Source organism: Stenella coeruleoalba, assembly GCF_951394435.1.
Source record: "Stenella coeruleoalba genome assembly, chromosome: 6".
Classification (NCBI taxonomy): domain Eukaryota; kingdom Metazoa; phylum Chordata; class Mammalia; order Artiodactyla; family Delphinidae; genus Stenella; species Stenella coeruleoalba.
The window spans coordinates 100,480,569-100,505,624 of record NC_137151.1 but is presented as its reverse complement, the minus strand read 5'-3'; positions in this window follow the sequence as shown (position 1 = coordinate 100,505,624).

Genomic DNA, 25,056 nt, shown 5'->3' with positions numbered 1-25,056 from the left:
AACCCTCACATCAAATAGTATAAAGCCTTATATTGGGCCATACAGTGCCCTCTATGGGGGTCTCTGGCCAATTCTTCCAGAATCATTCTTGCTGCCTGGAGTCCTGTGCCCATCACCATATCTGTTTTGTAGTTTGCAAGGTCTGTGCCTTCTCCTTCCCACTGGGAGATACTTGCAAGCAGTGGATACAACTAGTAATTCCATTTGGACTTCTTTTTTTCTAATGCCCTGGGCTCTAGTGATCCACAACTGGTCATTCAAAATGCATCATATGAGATATATAAAAACCTACATTAAAACTTCCTCGTGGGCTTCCCTGGTGGGGCAGTGGTTGAGAATCCGCCTGCCGATGCAGGGGACGCGGGTTCGTGCCCCAGTCCGGGAAGATCCCACACGCCGCGGAGCGGCTAGGCCTGTGGGCCATGGCCGCTGAGCCTCACGTCTGGAGCCTGTGCTTCGCAACGGGAGAGGCCACAACAGTGAGAGGCCCGCGTACCACCAAAAAAAAAAAAAAAAAGTATGTGTAAACAATTTATAAACAAATAAACATATTTGGGGATATTTGTCCAAAAATATTAAAAAAAAAACTTCCTCGCATTTGTCTAGTTTCCTTCACAATACATGTATATATTAAAATAAAGAGTTTTTAAAAATAAATTTTACACAACAAATAAAGAACAGGATTTCACTTAATTTCCAATTGAAAGGCTGAGTCCTGAAATCCTGAGATCGTTGTTAAGAGATGTCATGCACATTCCTGGACTTTTAAATGTAATTTAAAGGAAATCAGAATTTTACATTTCATTAGAGCAGAACTCTACACAGCTTGTGGGAGTGATCTATCAACAGGCGTATATGTCAGCCAGCTTAAGAAAGATACACAGAAAAAAAAAAAAGTATTATCCTCATGGATCAGTTGAAACTCAGCTACCCTGATTTTTTCTGAAAATAGAGTTTTTCAGTTCTTTTAAAAGAATGACTCATTCTATGTAGGTTTGTGTGACTGAATTTATTATTTCTGTACTTGAGAGAATTCAAATCAAATGTCTCTGAGACTTCTCTGTGATTAGGGGAGCTTCATGATGGCCTTTGGAGATAGTTTGTTTACCGTTGACATTCATTTAATTAAATCCTAACAGCACAGCTAGCAAAACAAACAAAATAACATGTTTTGGCTTTAATATAAAAATATTTTAAAATATTAAAATATATTTAATATCTTTAATATGAAAAAGTAATAGAGATATATGACGGAATAACATTAATAAAGAATCAATTACTTTAAATTATAAATGTATATTTTCTAATTTGCCTTTATTTTATATGAGAAGAGAGTAATGTCAGACCACTGTAATTATTTTTAAAGAAAAATATTAATTAGTATTTTGGCATAAACCTCATCTTTCAAGATTATGTTTTCAAATACTACATTACATCTCTTTAAACAAATCTTGTCTTCAGAATAATTTAGTCATTCAGGTGTGTACTAATTGATATGAAATACCTCAGAAGACAAATAAGCTGACATTCTAAGGGAGTTTTCCTAATGAGCTTGTTAACACATAGGCATTTTTGTCATAGAATTTTTTAACTTTTCTTAATTGTGAAACATATCCAGAAGGAAACCAGATAGATAGATAGATAGATAGATAGATAGATAGATGAAATGACAATCATTAATGGAATTCCTTGCCATCACTACCTATGTTAAAAGACAAAACGCCGATATTGTAAATGTTACCCCCACTTCCTACCTTTCCTAGATCACACCCCGTTTTCCATCCTGTAGTAGTAATTGCTATACTGAGTTTTATTATAATAAATTCCTTGCTTTTCTTAATAGTTTTATCACAACTACACGCATCACTAAGCAATATAGTTGAATTTTGTCTGATTTTGAAACTTGGTTACAAATGAATTCTGACTACATGTTTTCCTTTGTACTTTTAGCCAACTTTACGTTTCTGAAATTAATCTATGTTCATGTGCAACTATAGTTTTATTTCCATTGTCATGTAGTATTTTATTGTATGGATGTACCATAAACTATTTTCCTGGTGTACCATCAATAGATAAATGGCTTGTCTTCAGTTTAGGACTATTATAAACATTATTTTCTTTTTCTTGGTGCACATGTACAAGACTCTCTCTAGGACTGGAAATGCTGGGTCATATAATATGGATATTTTCAACTTATCTAGAGAAGGTAAACTTTTGTACTGTAGTTGTACCAAGTACACTTGAACCAGCACTATGAGAGGTCCCTTCGCTGCACATCTTCACATAAATGGTGCTATCAGAATTTTAAATTTCTGTATACTGATAGGTGATTTTAATTTGCATTTCTGTAATCATTAATAAAGTTGAGCAATCTTTCCATATGTTCATTAGCCATTTGGATTTCCTCTTTTGTGAAAGATTTGTTCAGCCCATTTTTTATTGTCACATTGTATTGATTTTATTCTGTATATTATTGACTTGGCACATCTATTCTTATATTTATTCTGAATTACATCAAATGTTATCTTTTTAAATGTATTTAATTTTTAAAATTAATACTTCATTGCTAGCTTGTAGAAATATGTCATGTGCAACAAATTTTCATAAATGGATTTGTATCCAACTGCTTTGCAAAATTCTGTTACTGATCCCAATATTCTATCTTCAGGTTCTTTTGGATTTTTAATCTACAAAATCATGTTATCTTGGACTTATGATAGCTTTGTACCTTCCTTTTTAATCCTTATACTTTCTATTTCTTTTTTTAACCTTAATGTACGGCTGAGAGTATCAGCCATAGATACTAGGTGAATAGACGTCGAGGTAGAGTGGAGGTATCAGACTTCCTTGTCCTGTTCTGACCTGAAAGGAAAAGCTTTCAAAGTTTCACCATTGAATTTTGCTTTTTTTTTTTTTTTGTAGATTGTCTTCATCATATTAATGAATTTCCTTTCTACCTCTAGTTTCCTAAGAGTTTTCATCATGGATGGATGTTAGTTTTGTTAAATACTTTTTGCATCCAGCAAAATGATCATGTGGTTTACTCCATTTATCTTTTCCTATGAAAACAGCATTAATTGTTTATACAATATTAAATCCACTTTGCATGCCTGGAATTAACCCCACTTCATGATGGTGTATGATCATATTTTGTTTTTAATTCAGTGCTGGATCCAGTTCTTCATTGTTTGTTTAGGGTCTTTGTATCCTTATTCTTACATGATATTAAATTTTAGCATTTCTTTCTCAATCTTACTTGTCAAGTTTTGGTGTCATGTTCTTGCAGGCTAATAAATAAGTTAGAGAATATTTCTTCTTTTTCTGTTCTCTGGAAGAGATCATGTAAGAGTAAAATAACTTCTTCCTTGACTGTTCCGTAGTATTCTTGACCTTAATCGGGGTGGGGTAAAACTACTGCAAGTATGAGAGATTCATTTAGGATTCACCAGATTTCCTGCAAGCTCATCAATTCATTTAAAATGGCATTTTAAAAAGAATTTCCATTGAGCACTTTTTGCTGTTATGTAGTAGGAACTTTTCATAATATTATATTTAGCATGCCATATTGCCAACAACAAAAGTCTCTAAATTTAACTTAAAATATGTTTCAGATAATTGTAAGACCTCTAACTGGAGCATAAATAGGTAGTTGGAGGCTGTTGGATAACATAGAATAGGTCCTTGTTGATTTACAAGTCTTTCTTGGGAAGGAAATATTTAAAATCATAGAGTAACCAGGTTTTTCTTGTACACATACGCAAAGAAGAGCAGAAGACAGTGATTAGCTTTCTTCATAGATGAAGAATTAGCTGAGGATCTAATGAAGTCTTTAGAGAAGGTTTGATAAGAGGTGTTCAAAGACAGCCATAGCGATGACACATGACATTACCTTCACTCTGTATCAAAGGGAAATAATAGTATTCACAGATACTTATACAGTGCTTATTATTATATAGAAAGTGTTCTAAATGCTTTACGTATGTCATTTCATTTAATGCTCACAACCGTATAAGGCAGAGTTAGTAAAGCAAGTAAGATAGAATAACAAAATAGCCACACTGGGATTTGCAACTGGCAAACTGGCTCTAAAAGTCAAACGATTAACCCCTGTTCTACACTGCCTCTAAATGCTTTAGTGAACAAACTTTTATAAGAATTATGTTTAGAGGTCTATAACTGACACTCTTACTGAATGAACTTTTGATTTTATGTCACCATGAAGCACACATTTGCTGTTTTGATAAAAGAACATCCATCAGCAGGGTGCAAGATGAAGCTGACACACCTGAAGCAAATTCATTCCATCCCTAATGGGGGTCAAAAGTAACCCTACACTGGACTGAGACCATGGCTCCCCTAGGCCTTCTACCTTCATCAGTGGAAGAGGAGAGGAGGCCCGCGTACTTGGAGTTTCAACTCCATCAGCAGAATTCAATTCAGAACCAGGACCCTTGGTATAAGCTCAACCTTCCCCAGGAAGTAAATACAACCGTCTTTTTGTTCTACTTTCAAAGCATGTTTAAAATGTGGCCATTTCTCACTAGTTCTATGCTACCATGTTGGTGTGAGCCACCATCATCATGTCACTGGATTCCTGCAGTTGCCTTCTAACTGGTCTCCCTCATTCTGCCCTTGCCTCCTCATTCTATTATCAACACAGCCGAGTGATCTGATACTTTAAAAATGAAAGTCAGATATTATCACTTCTCTGCTCAAAATTTTCTAAAGGCTCTACATTTTACTCGAACAAAAGCCAAGGACTTTACAATGACTTTCAAAGCCTCCTGCTCCCCTATTATCCATCTCACTCTTACTCTGACCACTCCCCACCTCACTCACCAGCCCCAATGTTCCCCTTTGCTCCAAGAAACCAGGCACACTTTATTTTAGAGCCTTTGCAAAGATTGCTCTCCCCACTGTGAATGCCCCTCCCCTGAAAGGCCCTCATGACTAACTCTCTAGCCTCGTAAGTGTTTGTTCAGATGTCTCCTCAATGAATTCTTCTTCCCTGAGCATCCATTTAAGTCTGCAGTTGACTCTCTTCACCCTGCCCCTCAGCGCTCCCGATCACCCTTTCCTGCTTTGGACCATCGTTTTTCTACAGCACTGATCACCTTTAACATACTACATAACATACACATTTATTCTGTTTGGTTGTTAATTGCCTGTTTCCTTCTGTTACAAAGTAATAATCTTCTGAAGCACAAGAAATTTCTTACATTGGTCAGTGCCCTTCCCATGGAAGACACTCAATAGATATTTGTTGACAAACCAACTGAATTACTGAATAAAGTAGCTATTATAGAATTTTATTTCCCATCACATTTGCATGCTTTATGGAGATGTCACTCTTCTTTCTGAATTTTAATAACAAGCAAAATGTTTTAACTCCTCTTTTGACTTTCACTATTAAAGAACTTGTAATCATGGTGATTTAACTCTGATAAAGAAAAATGAGTTACATATTTTCAGGTGGAAACTATTTAAGATAAATAGCAAGGCGACATTCAAGAAGAATTCTGAACATTAGAGGTTAACTATGGTGGAATTTGGAAGGGAAGTATTCATAAGAGTAAAATATTTTGAGACCCATTAAAACAATGCAAGGCTTTAAAACACATTTTTCTAAGGAATAATATTTTTCTGTTAATGTGATCTTCATCAGAGTGACCTGTTAATGTGTCTGTTAAAATAAGAGGTAATCTGGAGAACATGAGTAAGGCTAATGTATTTGGTTTTTAACCCGATCCCATGCAAGAAGACAGCTCAATACAACTACTCCAGGTGTATATCCATACTGATGCCTGATTTTAAATCTTCCCCCATGATGAAATAAAATGACAGTTCAAGGATGTCCCCTGAATTTAAATAGCTCAAACACTTCAGTTTATAGAGAGGGAAACCAGAGTGATTATGTGAGCTACCTAGGGTCATTCGCCTAATTAACAGCCTAACTCTGACTCATTTTAAATATTCTCTGCCACAATATCCTTAGAAAAATAATACTAATTATTTTCTCACTTTTTATATGATAAATTTTCTTGTATTTTCTTTGAACGCTAAGTTAACTTTAAGCTAAATTCAGTATTTTTATTTCCCTTCTTCAAAAAACAGGCTTCTATTTTTGAGGAGTTTGGTTTAAATAATTACCTATTTAATTTACCATGTGAGAGAGTAACAGATAAAAACAGGTTAATTAATTGGCACACATTTTCCCCAGGTTTCAAAAATACTTTGATGTTCTTGCTAATGTATATGTCATGAGGATGATTCTTCTAAAGACTTGAATGCTGGTAATTCAAAGAAATGCAGTGCCAGATAAGAACTTGACTTCTACTGAAACTCTCATTTGCCTACATTTTTATTTCTCTTGGGCTTGATTAACTTCTTCAAGTACCAAGTCTAGTAGAATGAGTATGTTCATAGCAGAAAAAAATTATTGTATTTTAGTCCTTGGTTAAAATAGTTCAGCAATTATAAAATAGAATGAAAATTCATATACTTTAATTTTTCCTCTTTTTATTAAAATCCTTCCCCTCACCCCCATCTGTCTTAATGTTAGAATTTCTTTTTGATGAATATATTTTCATCAGATATGCAATTGTATTTTCAAAGACTAGAGATCCATATGATCCGATGCCCTCATTCTAACATGTTTCCCAATGCTTTGCGAGTAGATACTGTATTTCCAAAGAACATGATGTTTTACACATTTTTGGATACTATATACTTCATAATGTTTATAACAAACTCAAGCAAGAGTTTGATGGCTAACCCATAAATACTTCAGAGATGTCCAAGGAGAGTGTGGGATAAGTGATGAAGATTGGAGAGGGGTGTGGCTTACAAAACAGGTGAGAGAGGTTCTTGGTGATCTAATGAAAATAAATTGATGAAGAAATTAAAAGGCAAATCAGTTGAAAATAAACATGGAGAAGAAGCTATACCATCCAATAATCATTAAAAGTTTCAATTGCATAATGAGTCAAGAAATCAATCGCAAATGCTAGAAAAGCTCAATGTCACTTTCACGTGTCATCTTCTTGCTAGCTGCTCATTGTACTCATTCACCTATCAAAACAAGTCAGAAAATGTAGAGTACAATTAAAGACTCCCTGGAACTGTTATAATTTTCGGCGTGTGAGACCAGAAGAATAACTTTACAAACTGAGGACACAAAATGCTTCTTGCTCTATTGATTGGTCTAGCACATCTATAAGCCTTTACCCAGTCCTCAGAATAAATTCCATTCCAAATATGGGATGACAACAGAACCCTGCTCCTCAACACCCAATAAAAAGGAACTCAACTCCCCTTAAAGATATGGCACTTCTGATATTTTCCAGCAACTGGTGTGGTTGGAGATATTTGTCAAAGAGCTGATTGAGAGAAGCTTTTTGTAAAACTTGAAATATGAGAATCAGGGCTATTCTGAGAAATTTATGGACAGCTTGTTAACATGTTCAGGAAAGAACCTGAACTTTTGGATTCATGGGGTCTCAAACAGTAGAAGTTTATTCATGCTTTAAACAAAGTGCTGATATAGCAAAGGCAAAAAAAAAAAAAAATGTCAAAAAGGGAAACTGTTTTTTACCTCAGCTGCTGGTTTCTAAAACTCAGTTCAAGTAGTTTATTTAACAAGATGCAGGCTGTAGAAAGTTTGAGAATGTTTACTCTGAACATGCAATTATTTTCTCCCTGTGCCTCTAGAGAGATGCTGCCAGGCTTGCCTACTGATGGAATTCTCCCTTAGCCAAGAAAACTCGAATATTGATGAATATTTTTTGACTGCTGCTAAACTGTTTACAGCACTTCAGATGTAAATAGCTTACCTCTTGGAAACATAGCATTACCCTCTGACAAAAAGTAGGTAGTAGGGTTCATTTTCTGTTTCATTTTATTTCTTGGTTTTGTGTTTATGGGTCATGAAAAAAGGAATCAGGTCCATTTTTTTCCTTTTTATTATGAAAATTTTGATACATGTATGAAAGTAGAGAAGAAAACATAATGTACTAAGATCTGGCTTCAACAATTTTCAACTCCTAGGCACTTTTGTTCCACATATACTCCTGCTCAATATGCCATTGTGTGGGTGCACCATACTTTACTGAACCAATCGACTGTTGATGGACTGCTGTGCTGTTTTCTGTCTTTTGCTAGGAGATCATAAATAGTGCTCCAATGAATAGTTTTATACATATGACTTTTTCATGTTTTCTGTGGGGAGATGCCTAGACTTGGGATTTCTTTGTGACAGGGTCAAAGCAATTCTTATTTTACTAGATGTGGTAAATTATTTGCAAATATGACCCCAACTATTCTCCTGCCTAAATTTACACACACTTGCCTTGAGACAGTGTGACTCCTCCCATCAACAAATACAGTCTATTTCCGCACTTACTGAATCAGCTGGCCTTGAGACTTGTTTTGGTAAATAGAATGTGGTGAAAGTGATCCTGTGCAATTCCGATCCCAGGTCTCGAAAGGCCTTGCAATACTTCTGCTCCCTCTCTCGGGATCATTGCCTCTAAGAGATGAACAAGTTCAGTCAAGCCTATTGAATGATAAAACACCACTTAGGGAAGAGCCAAGTCAACCTGATTTTCTCAGCCAATGCCCCCCAGATATGTGAGATGGCCTAGCCATGGTCAGCCAACCTGATCCTCAACAGACAACAGACATATGAGAACTAAGCAAAGATTTGAAGAACTGCTCAGCTGAGGGCAGCCTAAATTTCCAACCCACAGAACTGTACACTGAATAAATGGCTATTGTTTTAAGCTACTAAATATAGTGTATAAATTAATTATTGCCAGTGTAGTTTGTTACCCAGCAAATTAATTTATATACTACATAACTGCCAGATTTTCCTCTGTTGGTATTTTACCATTTTGTAATCTCAACAATAATATGTGAGAGTATTTAATTCCTGCTTGCCATAGAGTATGTTGTTGAAATTTTGGATTTTTCCCATCTAAAGGGTAAAATACAACATATCAGTGTTGCCTTATTTGCATCACTCATTATAAATGAGGTTGAATGTCTTTTCAGATGATTAAGCATCACCCAGTTTGTGATTTCATCAAAAACTTTGCTTTCTTGTACACCATTAGCATGTTTATCAGAGCACTTAGGCATATCCAACAAAGGAACAGAAATTAATTTAAAATCATGATTTAAGGTAAGCTTCCCAAAATTTTGACCTATTTATTAAATTTCTTATATCTTCACCCTAATGAATTGCTTTTGCAAGAGCTAATGGACTCTATTAATTTCATGAAAACTCTTTGCTCTAATTTAAGACCTGAATAGCCTATTTATTGAACAATAGGAATGAGATAAATCAATATGGTTGATTCTCCACTCAAAAATAGTACTCTGAAAAGCCCCTTTTTAGGACCAAATCAGAAATCTCCAGTTCAAATTTAATGTAATATGCATACCACAGGTATGGTGTGTACTTAATGGTTTTGTTCATCCCAAAGTAACGTTAGAAATCCATCTCACTCTAATGGTCAAAGTAAATCAAATGAAAAATGAGTCTTCCTCCTACCAAGTTAACTTACCAAGTTATGCAGGAAAGACACAAGCATGCAAATAATGTATGCAAGGAAGCAGAGTTTATCATGCTCCTGTCCTCCTTTTCTAAGAACAAATGACCACAGAAAGGATGGACCATGAGCAAATCTATGAACAGGGAATCTTGGTCATTTGCTCCCGGGAAGTCTACCACCTGTACATGTCCACATTTCTGTGCCCTCTTCTGTCTTATCTCTTATCCCAGAAAGTGGGAACCATCTGTTTATTCAACTGTTGCTTTAGGACAACTGGACAGGCACAGTTTTGTTCAGCTAAACATCCCCAGCCATTAGTCCAGTACCTGAAACATGATAGATGTCCAAAAAATATTTGTTAAGCTGAAATAAACTGTAATTGTTAGCATAATTTGTTATCCAACTTAATAGGAGTTATCAATATAGAAATATGTCACATAGCTTTCATATCTTGCTATAAAAACTAGGCTCCCAATTCAAACATACTTATGGGTTTTAAAGACGTTCACACTATATATAAAATAGACAACAAATAAGGGCCTACTGTATAGCACAGGAAACTCTACACAATACTCTGTTATGGCCAGTATGGGAAAAGAATCTAAAGAAGAGTGGACATATGTATATGTATAACTGATTCACTTTGCTGTACACCTGAAACTGACACAACATTGTAGATCAACTATACTCCAATACAAAATTTTAAAAAATAAAGACATTCACAATTAAGTGTCATTTACATAGTAACTCCAAGGAAGGAAGGATGGCTTAATTCATTGTAAAGAAGACAGCAATTAATTTTTTATAATTGCAATTTCACAGTAAAAATGCCCTGATATTGACATCATGTAAGAGAGGGAGAAGGAATATGCAGGGAGGAAAATGGATTCTCTCAGAAGGATTAACACTTTACTTAACTATACTGGTTTTATGAACACAAGGGTGTGGAGCATTTTCTAAACCACTTTCTCAGCCCATTCACAAGGGGAGAGAGGACACAATATGTTTCCCAGTCTATGAATTTATGTATGTCTGTTCCATGTCCTTGTCATTAATTGCTCTTAGGTGCTTTGCTGATTTACAAAATGAAATTCAAGTTTACTAATAACTTAGTCCCAATAACAATGGTACATTGAAGCCTTGTAAACGTTCATCCAAAGTGATGCAGATTTTGCCCAGTGGAGGGAGGTGGGGTCAGAAGTATCTGATTCTAATTCTTTGTTCCTCTATGCACACTATGTGATCTTGGGCTTACTACATTTCTCAAATTCTTAGTTCCCTCATCTACAAAAATGGGAAATTTAAGATGTCATAAATGAAACTGCCCAGCAGGTGCCAGGTGAAAACTGGGTGTTCAGTAACTGTGGATGACTTTCCCACCTCCCTGAAAATGATCATCCTATTAATGTGGGGATTCATGAGGAATCACATTTAAGGCACTGGAAAATTCAACTCATCAAGCTGTAGGAGACTGACCCTGGTTTGAACTTGGGCAGGTTGCTTCACCTCTTGGAGCCTCTGTTTCCTCATCAGTAAAATGGGGATATTGAGAGAAGTAAAAGCACCTGGCACAGAGTAACAACCAAACGAATGTTAATTTCTTTTATTCATTTAGAATTAGTGTACTTGAAATTTGTAACTGACTACAGTAGTTTGCTAGGACACATGAAAACGAAAAATTATCCTACTGTAGCTGGTTTTCCCTGAACTGCCATCACTGACTAACAAAGTAAGAAAAAATTAGCTTAGAACAGAAATTCCTGGTTCCCTGAACCCTGACAATGCTTCATGACATACTGATAGGATTTCACCCAATGCATTTCTATTTTAAGTTTGTCGGGAAGTTGTTTCACAGCCCAGGAAATGTTCTCACAGTACAATAACCTCAGGATTTAGCATCTACTTTTAAAATATCACTTGTGCTAACCCTTTTCTTTTTCTTTGTTTTCTTTTTTTTTTAACCAGAAACATGATGGGGAAGAAAGGGAAAGAAATAAGCCCTCCCTGAGGGATTCTGCAGGGAGAGGACAGACAGTGAACATTTGAACTGAAACCTGGTCTGATCTGAGAAACAAAATTCTGGTTTATTTTGTCTTTTAGCCATAGCCACTCTTGCCAGTCAGTATGATACAACATGAAACAAGTGCTGGAATGAAATGGAATTTTCCCTTTGGGAGATCAGGGAATAAACACTAAAGCAATACTGTGCATTCAGCTGAAAGAAATGGTCTGTTTCAGGACAAGAAGTGTGACTCAACACAGGAGCGAGTGATTCACTTAAGGGTTCACTGTAAAAAAATTACCTCTTTTCATCAGGGACTGTCAAATTTTGTTCCAGTGACCCCTGTTAGGAATCACCAAGACCAAAGTGAAGAAGTGGCAAGTTAGAGAGTGATGGAAGGGCACAAAAAGCACGCTTTTTGTCTGATAAGTTTGTGCTCACTCCATCAAACGTTCCAAGACTAAAAAGATGATCAGGGCTTCCCTGGTGGCGCAGTGGTTGAGGGTCCGCCTGCCGATGCAGGGGACACGGGCTCGTGCCCCAGTCCGGGAAGATTCCACAGGCCGCGGAGCGGCTGGGCCCGTGAGCCATGGCTGCTGAGCCTGCGCGTCCGGAGCCTGTGCTCCGCGATGGGAGAGGCCGCAGCAGTGACAGGCCCGCGTACCGCAAAAAAAAAAAAAAAAAAAAAAAAAAAAAAAAAAAGATGATCAACTCTGAGAAAATGATTTAGCCATCATAAGATCAGGTAATAATAACAATAAATACAATAACTTTAAAGATATAACCTACACTGTTTATTATGTGTGTAGCTTATTAGTTATTAGTCATTAGTTCAAATCCTAGTTACACTTTCCCTCTTCTTTCCCTCACAAATGATGTGTCAAATTCAGTCTTTGCATGTCCTAAGACTCAAATCAAAACTAGATGAGCCAGTGGTTCCCTGTATAGCTCACTTGAAATTGAAATCTGTGGAGGTTTTCAGGAGTGACTAGTCTTGAGTTATCAAAATTTAGTAAACTTTTATGCATACTCTTAAATCTGATGTGACAAACCTATATTGTTGTAGGATTATTTGTTGTCAGTCTTCTCCATAGCCATTCTACCTTCCTCTGAATTTCCTGACTGTGGAGCTCCTGTCAGTGTAAATATTATTGTTGACAACCCCACATCCATTTACTCCTTTTGCTTCTCACAGAATTCAAATTCTGTTCTAACATTTAATCTTCCCCCATTTGGTCTTTATTAGTCATTCTCCAGAGAAACAGAACCAATAGGATATATAGAGAAAGAGAGATTTATTTTAAGGAATTGGTTCATGCCATTGTGAGGAGGGTTGGCAAATTTGAAATGGTAGGAGAAGCAAGCAGGCTAGAAATTCAGATAAGAGTTGACATAGTCTTCAGTATGAAATATGAGAGGCAGGCCAGCAACTGGAAATTCAGGCAAGATTTCTATGTTGTAGTCTTGAGGCAGAATTCCTTCTTTAGGAAATCTCAGTCTTTGATCTTAAGGCCTTTAACTGTTTGGATGAGGCCCATCCACATTATAGACAATAATCTGCTTTAGTCAGTCTACTGATTGTAAATGCTATTGTCACAGCAGCATCTAGACTGATGTTTGACCAAACAACTGGGCACCATAGCCTAGCCAAGTTGACACATAAAATTAATCATCACACTGCCCATATGGCTTAAGGCACCTAATCTAATCATGGCTAGTGGCATTTTCTCTTTCCCATGTTTGTTATAAAAAAGGAGGTATTTTGTCTCAGTTGTTGCTGTTAGACATCTTGAAACCTCATAGGAAGTCAGCCTGATAGTAAAGCTAACCTTTGAAGAATTGTAAAAAGATGGAGCCAATATCTTATTTGAACCATACCTGGAACCCACTTTCTCTCTGACTTTCTGTTATATGTGATTATAGATGTCTTCATTGTTTAATCTAATTCCAGTTGGTGTTTTTCTCACATGCAGTCAAAAGCAACCTAACAGATATAGGATAGGACTAATATTTCTTTCAGTTCCTTGGGAGGGCCTCTTGGGCTTAAGCCAATATCGTATCTAAACCCCAGTCACAGTGAATAAGTCAGGATTGAGGACATGGCCAGGTTCAGCCAATCATAATTAAAGAGATTTGAATCTGAATCTTGAAACTTTGGGCACGTGACTTTCTTTTTATTTCGAAGTGAATGTAAATAAGGATACACATCATCCTAGGCTCTACTGACAGCTATCTTGGCACTGTGATGGGACAACTTGCCTGTGGCATCCATGAGAACGTGCCTACAGATCTTCTGCTACAGGAACGTGAGTGACAGAGCACCTCAAGCGCTGCACTTTAAAATTCATTACCAGACTGGTGCCAAGGTCTTGCCTACCAAGTGCAGCTCCTTACCAAGTTAAGAGTTCTAAAATGAACTCCTAAGAGACACAGAATTTCTTTGCTTTTTGACTTCAGCTCAAGGACTCCCAGAAAGCTCACTGAGCTTTCCTTACACTGAACAGATGTCTATGACACTTCTACCTATTCTCTGTCTCTGTTTTTCTCTTTCTCTCTCTCTCTCTTTCTCTCTCTCCTTCACTGCACTGAGGTCTGATGGCTCTCCAGACACTCCCAGCTTCCTCCCTATTTCCATTCACATAATCACTTCCCCTAATAATATTCTTGCACATTTAATCATGTCTCAGAGTCAGCTTCTAAAAAATCTTGGCTCTGTCTAAACAGAACAGGCTCTATCTGTTCACAATGAGCCAAGAAATTGAGAGAAAAAAGAAGCTGGAACTGGTTATATTGATTAAATCCTGGATAAATACTCCCCTACAGTTATAGCTACCCTTGGACTGTTGAGTTACATAAGCCAGTAAATTCCAAACTTTTTTCTTAAACTAAGTTAGATTGAGTTTTCTGTAAGTTGCAGATGAAAGCTTCCTAAATGATACAATTCTATCTCTAAACATGTATTTCCATGAGTTTTCATTGTGTGTGTGATCAACATCCTGATAGCAACTAGGTTTTTGATTTTGTTTTTGTTTTTGTTTTTGTTTTGCGGTACATGGGCCTCTCACTGTTGTGGCCTCTCCCGTTGCGGAGCACAGGCTCCGGACGCGCAGGCTCAGCAGCCATGGCTCACGGGCCCAGCCACTCCGCGGCATGTGGGATCCTCCCGGACCAGGGCACAAACCCATGTCCCCTGCATTGGCAGGCGGACTCTCAACCACTGCGCCACCAGGGAAGCCCAGCAACTAGGTTTTGAATAGCAACCAGTCTTTACAGGTCCTGAAAGATCAGAAACAATCACATTTTTATTACTTATTTTTTTAAATGTATTTATTTACTTATTTATTTTATTTTTGGCTGTGTTGGGTCTTCGCTGCTGTGCGCGGGCTTTCTCTAGTTGTGGCGAGCAGGGGTTACTCTGTTGCGGTGTGCGGGTTTCTCACTGCAGTGGCTTCTCTTGTTGTGGAGCATGGGCTCTAGGCTTGCAGGCTTCAGTAGTTGCAGCACGCAGGCTCAGTAGTTGTGGCTCGCGGGCTCTAGAGCGCAGGCTCAGTAGTTGTGGTGCATGGGCTTAGTTGCTCCGTGGCATGTGGGATCTTCCCAGACCAGGGCTTGAACCCATGTCCCCTGCCTTGGCAAGCGGATTCTTAACCACTGCGCCACCAGGGAAGTCCCACAATCACATTTTTAAAAGAAATCTTTACACAGAAAAATAAAAGTGGCTTTACCTAAAATAATGCAAGAAAATGGACAAAACCCCTCTTCCTTTTAACAATTTAAGTCAGAGTCCAGAAGAGTCTGGGATCTCATCCTTGCACAACTCACACAAGTAGAGGGCAGGACTGGTCAGAGACAGGTAGGGAGCTCCTCACTGAATTTTCCTAAGGTCACGAGTCAAACTGCAGGAGGTAAGAGATTTTCAGCATGCTTTTTTGTTTATTATATGATCAGGCATCAGGAGTTCATGAACTACGTTAGAAAAATGACAAAACCTCATATCACTGAATTCCTTAACTTAACATTGTCTATGTCTCAATGTTTAAGTAAGTTAATTAAAAATATGTGTACTGGCTTTTCAAAGTAGTCTTGCTAGGCGGCTAAATAATGTTTCCAATAAGGCTGCCATTTGTCAGAAGGGCTTTCGTGTTTACAAACTAAAGAACGTGGAGCTTTGTTATGACTAGCCCGGAGTACGTGGAATCTGGAAACTAGATGGATGCCTTCTTTAGTCAAATAAAGAAAATTCTGTGCAATGACTCAGAGTCCCAAAACAGTATCTTGATAAAATCAAAGAATGCTTCTGAGTATTTTTATTACATTTCTAAGGTCAAAAAGAGTTTATTCTAGATAAATTTATTATAGGTAATTTATTTACTCTAGATAATCACTTTCTTTTGTAAAAAATTAATAAACAGAAGCCTCAATTAAATAGAGTTGGGAGACCAGAAAGGGCAGCTCTCACACCCTGAGATGATAGCAGAGCCCAACAGGAAGAAGAAAGACTCCTCTTCTTTCCTGGCAAGGACTCAGCCAATGAAAAGCCCCGGACTCTTTGTTCACTCTAGCCCTCCCAACTTCCTCTTCCCCTCTATAAAAGCGTTCTCTTTCCCTTGCTGTGTGGAGACTTGCACGTGGCTCACCATGGTCGCAGACCCTGAATTGCAATTCTCTGCTAATCTTGAGTAAACTCATCTTTGCTGGAGAAACAGCTGGCTATCTTTGCTTTTTCTTTTTTCTTTTCAGGTAAACAGTTTCACTTCCTACTCTCCAAGTTGATTCTTAAACTTAATCCTTTAGCCTTTGGATAATGCCAAGGTCTACTTTCTAAATAAATAGAGGACAGAATATATATGTGGCTTACACAAGGTCTTACTTGATTTGTAATAGATGTGAGACCAGAGTACAGACTTTCTGATTTCTATCCTAGAATTTGGTGTCTGGCAATACTCTCCTTTAGGATGCTATTGCAGAAAATCAAGGCCCCTATCAAAAATCGAATTACCTCTACAGAAACAGTCCTCTCTATGAAATTAATATTTCTCAGTTGGTGAATTCACTAGGTGGCCCTTTCAGATGTGTGAGATAATAGAAAATGTAAATTGGGCTTGGCCCCCCACTTCCTGGCACAGAGTTCCAAAAACCCTTGGGGTTTCCTAAATGATGAGAACAATAAAAAGTATGTTTTGTTACATTAATTAGGTAAGTTTTGAATCTCAGAATGGGAGCTGGTTGCTGGGAAACCAACCCCGTGATTACAGGGTTGGAACTTTCAGTCCTACCCAGACCTTGGGGAGGGGAGAGAGGCTGGAGGTTGAATCAGTTGCCAAAGGCCAATGATTTAATCAATCGTGATCATGTAATGACGCCTCTATAAAAAACAAAAAGACAGGGTTTAGAGAGCTTCCAGACTGGTGAACATATGGAGGTGATGGGAGAGTGGGAGCCTGGAGAGGACACGGAAGCTCAGCATCTATGAGCCACTCTAGTAAATTAACCAAACCTGAAGCGGAGTCATTGGAACCTTCCATCTATGATTGACTGATCAGAAGCCCAGGTGACAACCTGGGTTTGCAACTGAAATCTGAATTGTGTGAGAGGTGGGGGATGGACAGTCTTGAGGGACTGAGCCATTAATCTGTAGAACCTGATGCTATCTCCAGGTAGACAGTGTCAGAATTGAGTTGAATTCTCAGATACCAGCAGGGTGTCCAAGAATTTCTTGTTGATGTGGGCAAAACCTCCACACATTTGGTGACCAGAAGTGTCAGAAGTGAAATTTTCTGTGTAAAAGTAAAGAAGACGCACAGGAAAGAAACACACAGGAGATAGACTGAACTGAGGTCTTTCCCTCCAATAGGAAGGAAAGACTGGGTTTTTTCCTTTTTACGATGAGAAATTCAGAGGACAAAGACTGGCTTGTGACATTCCTCTAGGTGGAAACAAGTTTTACCAATGACTTTTCTCCACCTCACTCTGTGGTAGGCAGAATTCTAAAATGACCCCCAAATGACACTTGTCCTTGAATGACTTTCTCTCCTTGAGTGTAGGCAGAACATGTGACTATATTATGTGGCACAGTTGACCTTAAGATAGGGGAGATTACCTCAGTGGGCCTAACCAAACCGCATGAGCCCCTAGAAGCAGAGTGCTTTCTCTGGCTGGTTGCAGAAGAAGTCAGAAAGATTTGGAGGACAAGAAGGATGTGGCGCAACTTTGCTGGCTTTAAAGATGGAGGGGGCTACCTCAAAAGGACCTAAGATCAGACTCTAGGAGCTGAGAGCAAACCCTGTCTGATAGTCCATTAAAAAAAAAAAAAGAGGGCTTCCCTGGTGGCACAGTGGTTGAGAGTCTGCCTGCCAATGCAGAGGACACGGGTTTGTGCCCCGGTTCGGGAAGATCCTACATGCCGCAGAGCGGCTGGGCCCGTGAGCCATGGCCGCTGAGCCTGCGCGTCCGGAGCCTGTGCTCCGCGACGCGAGAGGCCACAACAGTGAGAGGCCCGCGTACCGCAAAAAAAAAAAAAAAAAAAAAAGAAAGAAAGAAAGGGAAAAAAACAGAAATCTCAGTTAAAGGCACAAAAAAGCTAAATTCTGCCAACAACCAGAATTAGTTCAGAAGTTAATCCTTCTTCAGATTCTCTAGATGAGAATGCAGTTTGGCCAACACCTTGATTTCAGCTTTACATGACACTAAGGAGAGAACCCAGTCAACCCAGTCAAGCCCACCTGAATGCTGACCTACAGAACTTAAGATATTTTAACATTCTGTGCAGTCAACAAAAATGTATTGTTTTAAGCCAGTAGTTTGCAGCAATATTTCATGTAGCAGTAGAAAATTAATACACCCATTGTATCAGAGACACTGAATTTTAGAATCAAAAAAAAAAGTATTCTGTGATGGAACACAAATAATTAATAGAGAATTTGAAGTTTAGAGAGGAAAAGTAGCTAATTAGAAGAAAGTTCAGACCCTACAGATCTGGAGAGTTTGCACCTTACCAAGTATTGCATTTTAATATTTGACAAAAATGTTAATATATATGGAATGTTTATCTCTAAGAAAGTGCTTGAAGCACATTGCTAACATTCTCTAACATCTTCCACACAAGTATTCAATAAGTATTTTGTAGCCTTTGAATTCTTTTCTTTGGTTCTGATCCTACCTATTTCATAGGAGCCTCCATTGATACAAAGAAATACCCAGATACCCTTATTAAGTCATAGTAATTCAGATTAACTTACAAGAGGCAAGCTCTTAAATCTTGTCATTATAAGCCAAAATTATCTCTGTTGGACAGCCACTAATGAAAATAGAGTCCTATGAATTGAATTCCTTATTTTTGAAGTCTAGCTGTCATTTTCACTGGTTCATGGGAAAAAAAATTCATTCAAAAAGGTAAAACTGTATCTTCATCCATTCATTCATCTAGATAATTCATTCAAGGGTTCATTTAATCCACAAGTATAGTATTAACTTAAGCTCCCACTATATGCCTGCCAGACTCCTTCTGATACCCCTCAGAACTAGAGGAGGCAACCCACATCTTTGCTTCTATAATCCTACAGCAGCTCTCCTTTACTTCTCAACCCATATCCTAAATATCTGTTTACGACTTATCTCACCTGTTGGGAGTTCCTTGAGCATCTTGTTCATTGTGTATTTTATGGACCTAGCCCAGCTACAGGCACATTGTATTTATTTACTCAATAAATATTTGTTGAAAAAATAAATAGCAATTGCTGTGCTAGGTACAGGGAATATAAAAGAGCATTTCATTGCCTTTAAATAGTTCAGTCTCCAAGTACACATATTGACAAGAAGAACACTATTACAAGGTATGATAGTGTCTATGCAAGAACTAAGAACAGGGTATTTTGGGGGCATCTAAACAGTCTGAGAAATAATGATAAATTATGAGTAAAGGCTGGATAGGAAAAGGAAAAGGAAATAGGCAGGAACAAATGTGGGCAAGAAGGACACAGCTGAGGCAATCTCAGAAATACGGGTGGTTCACTATGTCAGGATGGTAGAATGAGGGGGTCACAGTGAGGGGTGGAGCTGGATAGATATGTAGAAGACAAGTCATAAAGGTTATAGTAAGCAATGCTGAGGAGCTTGGACTTTGCTCTTCGGGTAATAGGAAGCCAATGAGGAATTCTAAACTGGATGCTCACGTCAGAATACAGTCTGGTGCACAGAGTGATAGACTGATCAAGCCACTGATGTTTGTGAATTCTGGCAAGAAAGAAGAAGGGCTATCCTGGCGGACAGACAATGATTACCAGGAGTCAGGGCCCAGGAAATATGCAGAGATCCAGGCCACCTGGGAGGTGAGACATGGGCTTGGATTGGCTCTACCCACCTCTTGGACTAAGCTTCAAAGTCAAGACTCCTGCTTGGGAACATGAAAAGAAATATCCCAGTTTGTCAGAATGGGGCAAGAATTCAGACTCAAAAGAAGAAGCAATTACTCCTGATACCAAACCAGATGTTCAGAGGAAAATTTGTTTAGCTGCCCATAGATGAAGAGCAGAGAGTCAGACAGTCTAGTCCAAATAAGCCTTGTCCACATCGTGAGCTGACCTAACAGAGATGCAACAACTGAAGGACATTCAGAGTTGTATCTAGCCCTAAAAATAATCTTCCTTGGCATGTTTGAGAAGATTTAAGGGCTATAAATAAAGCTATATCTACAAGAAAAACATTTTTCATTTATCATAAGAGAAACACTTGAAACACTTTTTATTGTCACCTCAAAAAGAACCTGGAAGGAATGTGATAACAGAAAGAGAAAGTTTTAAAGTAGGGGAAGAAGATTAGGGATGTAGGGAAATGTTATTCTAGTGCATTGAACCTTAAAGAGTAGTCCATCAGCATAGAAGCATCACAATACTTGGAAGTATATTAGAAATGCAGAAACTCAGGCCCACCCTAGACTCCCTGAATCAAAATCTCCATGTTAACCTGATAAGAAGGTAATTCATTTATACATTAAAGTTTGAAAAGCACAGATTTATGGGATAGCTGACTAGATATGTTAGTATCCACAGTATACCAAAAGGGCTCCAAGCCATGGCCACTGAGCCTGCGCGTCTGGAGCCTGTGCTCCGCAACGGGAGAAGCCACAACAGCGAGAGGCCCGCGTACAGCAAAGAAAAAAAAAAGGGCTCCAAGACTCTGTGTGTGTGTGTGTGTGTGTGTGTGTGTGTGTGTGTGTGTGTGTGTGTGAGAGAGACAAAGATGGACATGTTGGTTATAAAGCTACCAGGAGGAAAGTCAGCGAGATGCTGAGGCCAATGCTAAGCGCCCATTTCATAGTTTTCCCATTTCATACTTTTACTTATCAATTTGCACTGGCTCTTGATCATACCAAATCTTAGTCACATATTGATTCAAACACTTGATAGAGTAATAAGGGCACTATTTTTACAATCAGAAAACCTTGTTCCAAAGTTCATCCGTACAACTAACTAACTAGGTTAACTTTACCTTCAAGGTCTTCATTTAAACATTGGGTCTGTGTCCATCAGAGTTCACTGCAAAGAAACAGAACACCTCTATGTTTTCAAGTACGACTAGGCTTGTAGAAGACAGAATGAATGGCTCCAATTCTCCACACCTTAGTCATGACCTCATCATTAGCAGAGCGTATGCACTGCAAGTTTGTGCTTTTCTCCAAGGACTCCAGGAGTCAGGGTACAGACCCTTAAGCAAACCTGAATAGAATACACAAACAAGTGATTAGCCCTGTCCTGAGCTAAAATTCAAAACATACCAAAGGGAAGCCTGTATGAACTTGTCACTATGTTTTATAGAAAATATGCATATCAGTGGTTTATACCTGGTATTGGTTACGTTACCTGAGTTTCTCTTATTGAGCTTGCTCATGCAGCTTTGTTTTAGCTATATGACCAATGACGTGTAAAAGACCTTTCCTGTTCAGATGAGACTGGCTTCTTTGAAATCAAGGTATCTCACACATCTCTTGGTGGTTTATCATCCGAAGACCAAGCTTATCCTGGGTAACTTGATCCTCTCTACCCTACATTCTTTCTCCTGCTTCACCATACCCTTCACCATTATTAAAGCCTTGCATGAATATATTCTGCAGAGTTTCGTAAGTGTTTTCAATAATTTAACCCCTGTGATTAACACCATTGGTATAATTTCTCCACAAGTATGCTCCACCAGTTTTTGGCTTTGAGCTTGGCCATGTAAGTTGCATTAGCCAGTGGTTTATAGACAAAAGTAACAAGGTACCAGTTCTGAGCCAAGGATCTAAGTGCCCTTTCATGTTTCTGTTTGCCCCCTTGTACTTCTGCTACTGCCATAGGAAGACTTCCCCTCCAGCTGGGTAGTTGCTGCCTCTTCCACATAGACCCAAGATTTAACAGATGTGCAGTGAAGTTGCCCAAGCTAAGCCCAGCTGGACAGACAGCTTGAAGCAGAACCACACTGCTTAGTCACACACAGATTAGGTCAGCCAACCATAAAAAGTGGCAGATTCATGAGAACACGGGATTGTTGTTTTAAGCCCCTGGACTTGGGGGTGGCCACATTAAGCAGTATTTGTGAAGAAATAGTTAACTGGTACAGGTCTGAATGTAGAAATTAAATGCTTACAAATATTTTGGAAGAACTGGGAAATCACTAAACCTTTAAGAAATGCTCAGAGAAGATGCAATCCAAACACTAGGAAACTGGTACAAATATCCAGATAACAGAAAACTTCAGGAAACCACTTCTCCACAGTGCCCCAACCAGGGAAATGGGGAGTTGTGTTGCTACATAAACTCCATGTCTGCTAAAACTTACTAGCGTCAGAGGAAAAATGACTGCTACCTCCCTTCTGCTTTCCACATCTTCTACTTTCAACTGGCACAACCCTTCTGACAAAGGAGTCAAGAAAACATAGTTACTGGATTTTAGTCTTTACACCATAGCCACTAGAAGAGACTGGGGATAAATGTGGACAGCCTGTGTACATTTTCCAATAGAAGTGTTATAATTATCTTGTCTACAGTGTTCTTGTAAAAACTTAGTAAACAGTATATACAAAGTGATTTTAATTTACAGTGATGTAACTATGATAGGAGGTTCAAAAGAAAATAGCACCATTAAAAATGGAACCTACCTTCAAACTGATTTCCTCATTTCAACAAATAATGCTTCTAGTTTGGAAAGACCTACTTAAGGGCATTCTGTTTGAGAGTGAAATCCTGGACAACTGTGGACTAAGCAATGAAGTGACAAAAGGGAGTTAAATTGCTTATTTGGATAAAAAAAAAACAGATTTGCAATTTGCTTCATGGGGGCTCAAGAAGGAAGTCTTGGTTGCTTGGGGATTTGGAGAAAAAAATGTGTGAGAAAAGTTGAGAGTGAGAAAAAAGACTGAAACTGAGTAAAGGAGTCCCAGTAATGGGGTAGCAGCCAGTGCTCAAAAAAGAAAACTGATTTTCTGGGAAGGAACTGAATAGCAAAATTCAGGATATTTGATATTGTTTTCATTTGTTTATTTTTTTAATATTTTTATTTTTTTTGCTTAAGTCCTTGTATTGTGTACAAACTCTCAGCAAAAGATTCTTACACAATAGCCCTGTGTCAGTGGTACTATAAGTCATGAAGGTAAAGAGGCCACTTGAAGAACAAGGCAAAGTGGGACAGCAACCTAGAAAGGTGTCCATCATGACAGACAGGAATCAATAACTGAGTTAGGAAGAGAAAATTCAAGACAAGAAGTGATGGAAAACCACCAGGAAAAGATAAGTGTCATCTTTAGAATCTTGAAAAAAAAATAGACAAGGGGTTTGTGCTTTCCATTTTTATATGACATGAAGTGTGAGTTATGTCATTTAGACATTGAAAGACAGAGAGACATCAGAATACTGGAAGACTTAGGGACTATTGGACTACATAAACTAGTACTCTATAAAGAGTATAGCAGAGCAGTCCCACCCCCTGCACCCAAAATGGAGCCCGTGTTTCTGCAGAGCTGGAGTTCCTGGCTCGGGGTCTCTTCCCTCCGCCGTCACTGAACTAGCCCGGAGCCCGATGGGAGGGGGGCCTTACTGAGGCTGCCAGCTCTGGAGGTGACCCAGTAGCCGAAGCCGCGACAGTCCTGGGGACCACGGACCAGTAAGTCCCCTACATATGAACAAGTTCTGTTCCAAGTGTGCATTTGTCACAGTAAGTTAAGCAAAATGAGAAGACAGAAAAACACACAGCAGATGAAGGAGCAAGGCAAAAACCCACCAGACCTAACAAATGAAGAGGAAATAGGCAGTCTACCTGAAAAAGAATTCAGAATAATGATAGTAAAGACGATCCAAAATCTTGGAAGTAGAATAGAGAAAATACAAGAAACGTTTAACAAGGAACTCGAAGAACTAAAGAGCAAACAAACAGTGATGAACAACACAATAAATGAAATTTAAAATTCTCTAGAAGCGATCCATAGCAGAATAACTGAGGCAGAAGAACGGATAAGTGACCTGGAAGATAAAATAGTGGAAATAACTACTGCAGAGCAGAATAAAGAAAAAAGAGTGAAAAGAATTGAGGACAGTCTCAGAGACCTCTAGGACAACATTAAACACACCAACATTTGGATAATAGGGGTCCCAGAAGAAGAGAAAAAGAAAGGGACTGAGAAAATATTAGAAGAGATTATAGTTGAAAATTTCCCTAATATGGGAAAGGAAATAGTTAATCAAGTCCAGGAGGCACAGAGAGTCCAATACAGGATGAATGCAAGGAGAAACACGCCAAGACACATATTAATCAAACTATCAAAAATTAAATACAAAGAACAAATATTAAAAGCAACAGGGGAAAAACAACAAATAACACACAAGGGAACCCCATAAGGTTAACAGCTGATCTTTCAGCAGAAATTCTGTAAGTCAGAAGGGAGTGGCAAGAAAGTGATGAAGGAGAAAAACCTACAACCAAGATGACTCTACCCAGCAAGGATCTCATTCAGATTTGACAGAGAAATTAAAACCTTTACAGACAAGCAAAGGCTAAGAGAATTCAGCACCACCAAACCAGCTTTACAACAAATGCTAAAGGAACTTCTCTAGGCAGGAAACACAAGAGAAGGAAAACACCTACAATAACAAACCCAAAACAATTAAGAAAATGGTAATAGGAACATACATATCGATAATTATTTTAAATGTAAATGGATTAAATGCTCCAACCAAAAGACATAGATTGGCTGAATGGATACAAACACAAGACCCGTATATATGCTGTCTACAGGAGACCCACTTCAGACCTAGGGACACATACAGACTGAAAGTAAGGGGATGGAAAAAGATACCATGCAAATGGAAATCAAAAGAAAGCTGGAGTAGCAATTCTCATAGCAGACAAAATAGACTTTAAAATAAAGACTATAGGGCTTCCCTGGTGGCGCAGTGGTTGAGAGTTTGCCTGCCAATGCAGGGGACATGGGTTCGTGCCCCGGTCCGGGAAGATCCCACATGCCGGGGAGCGGCT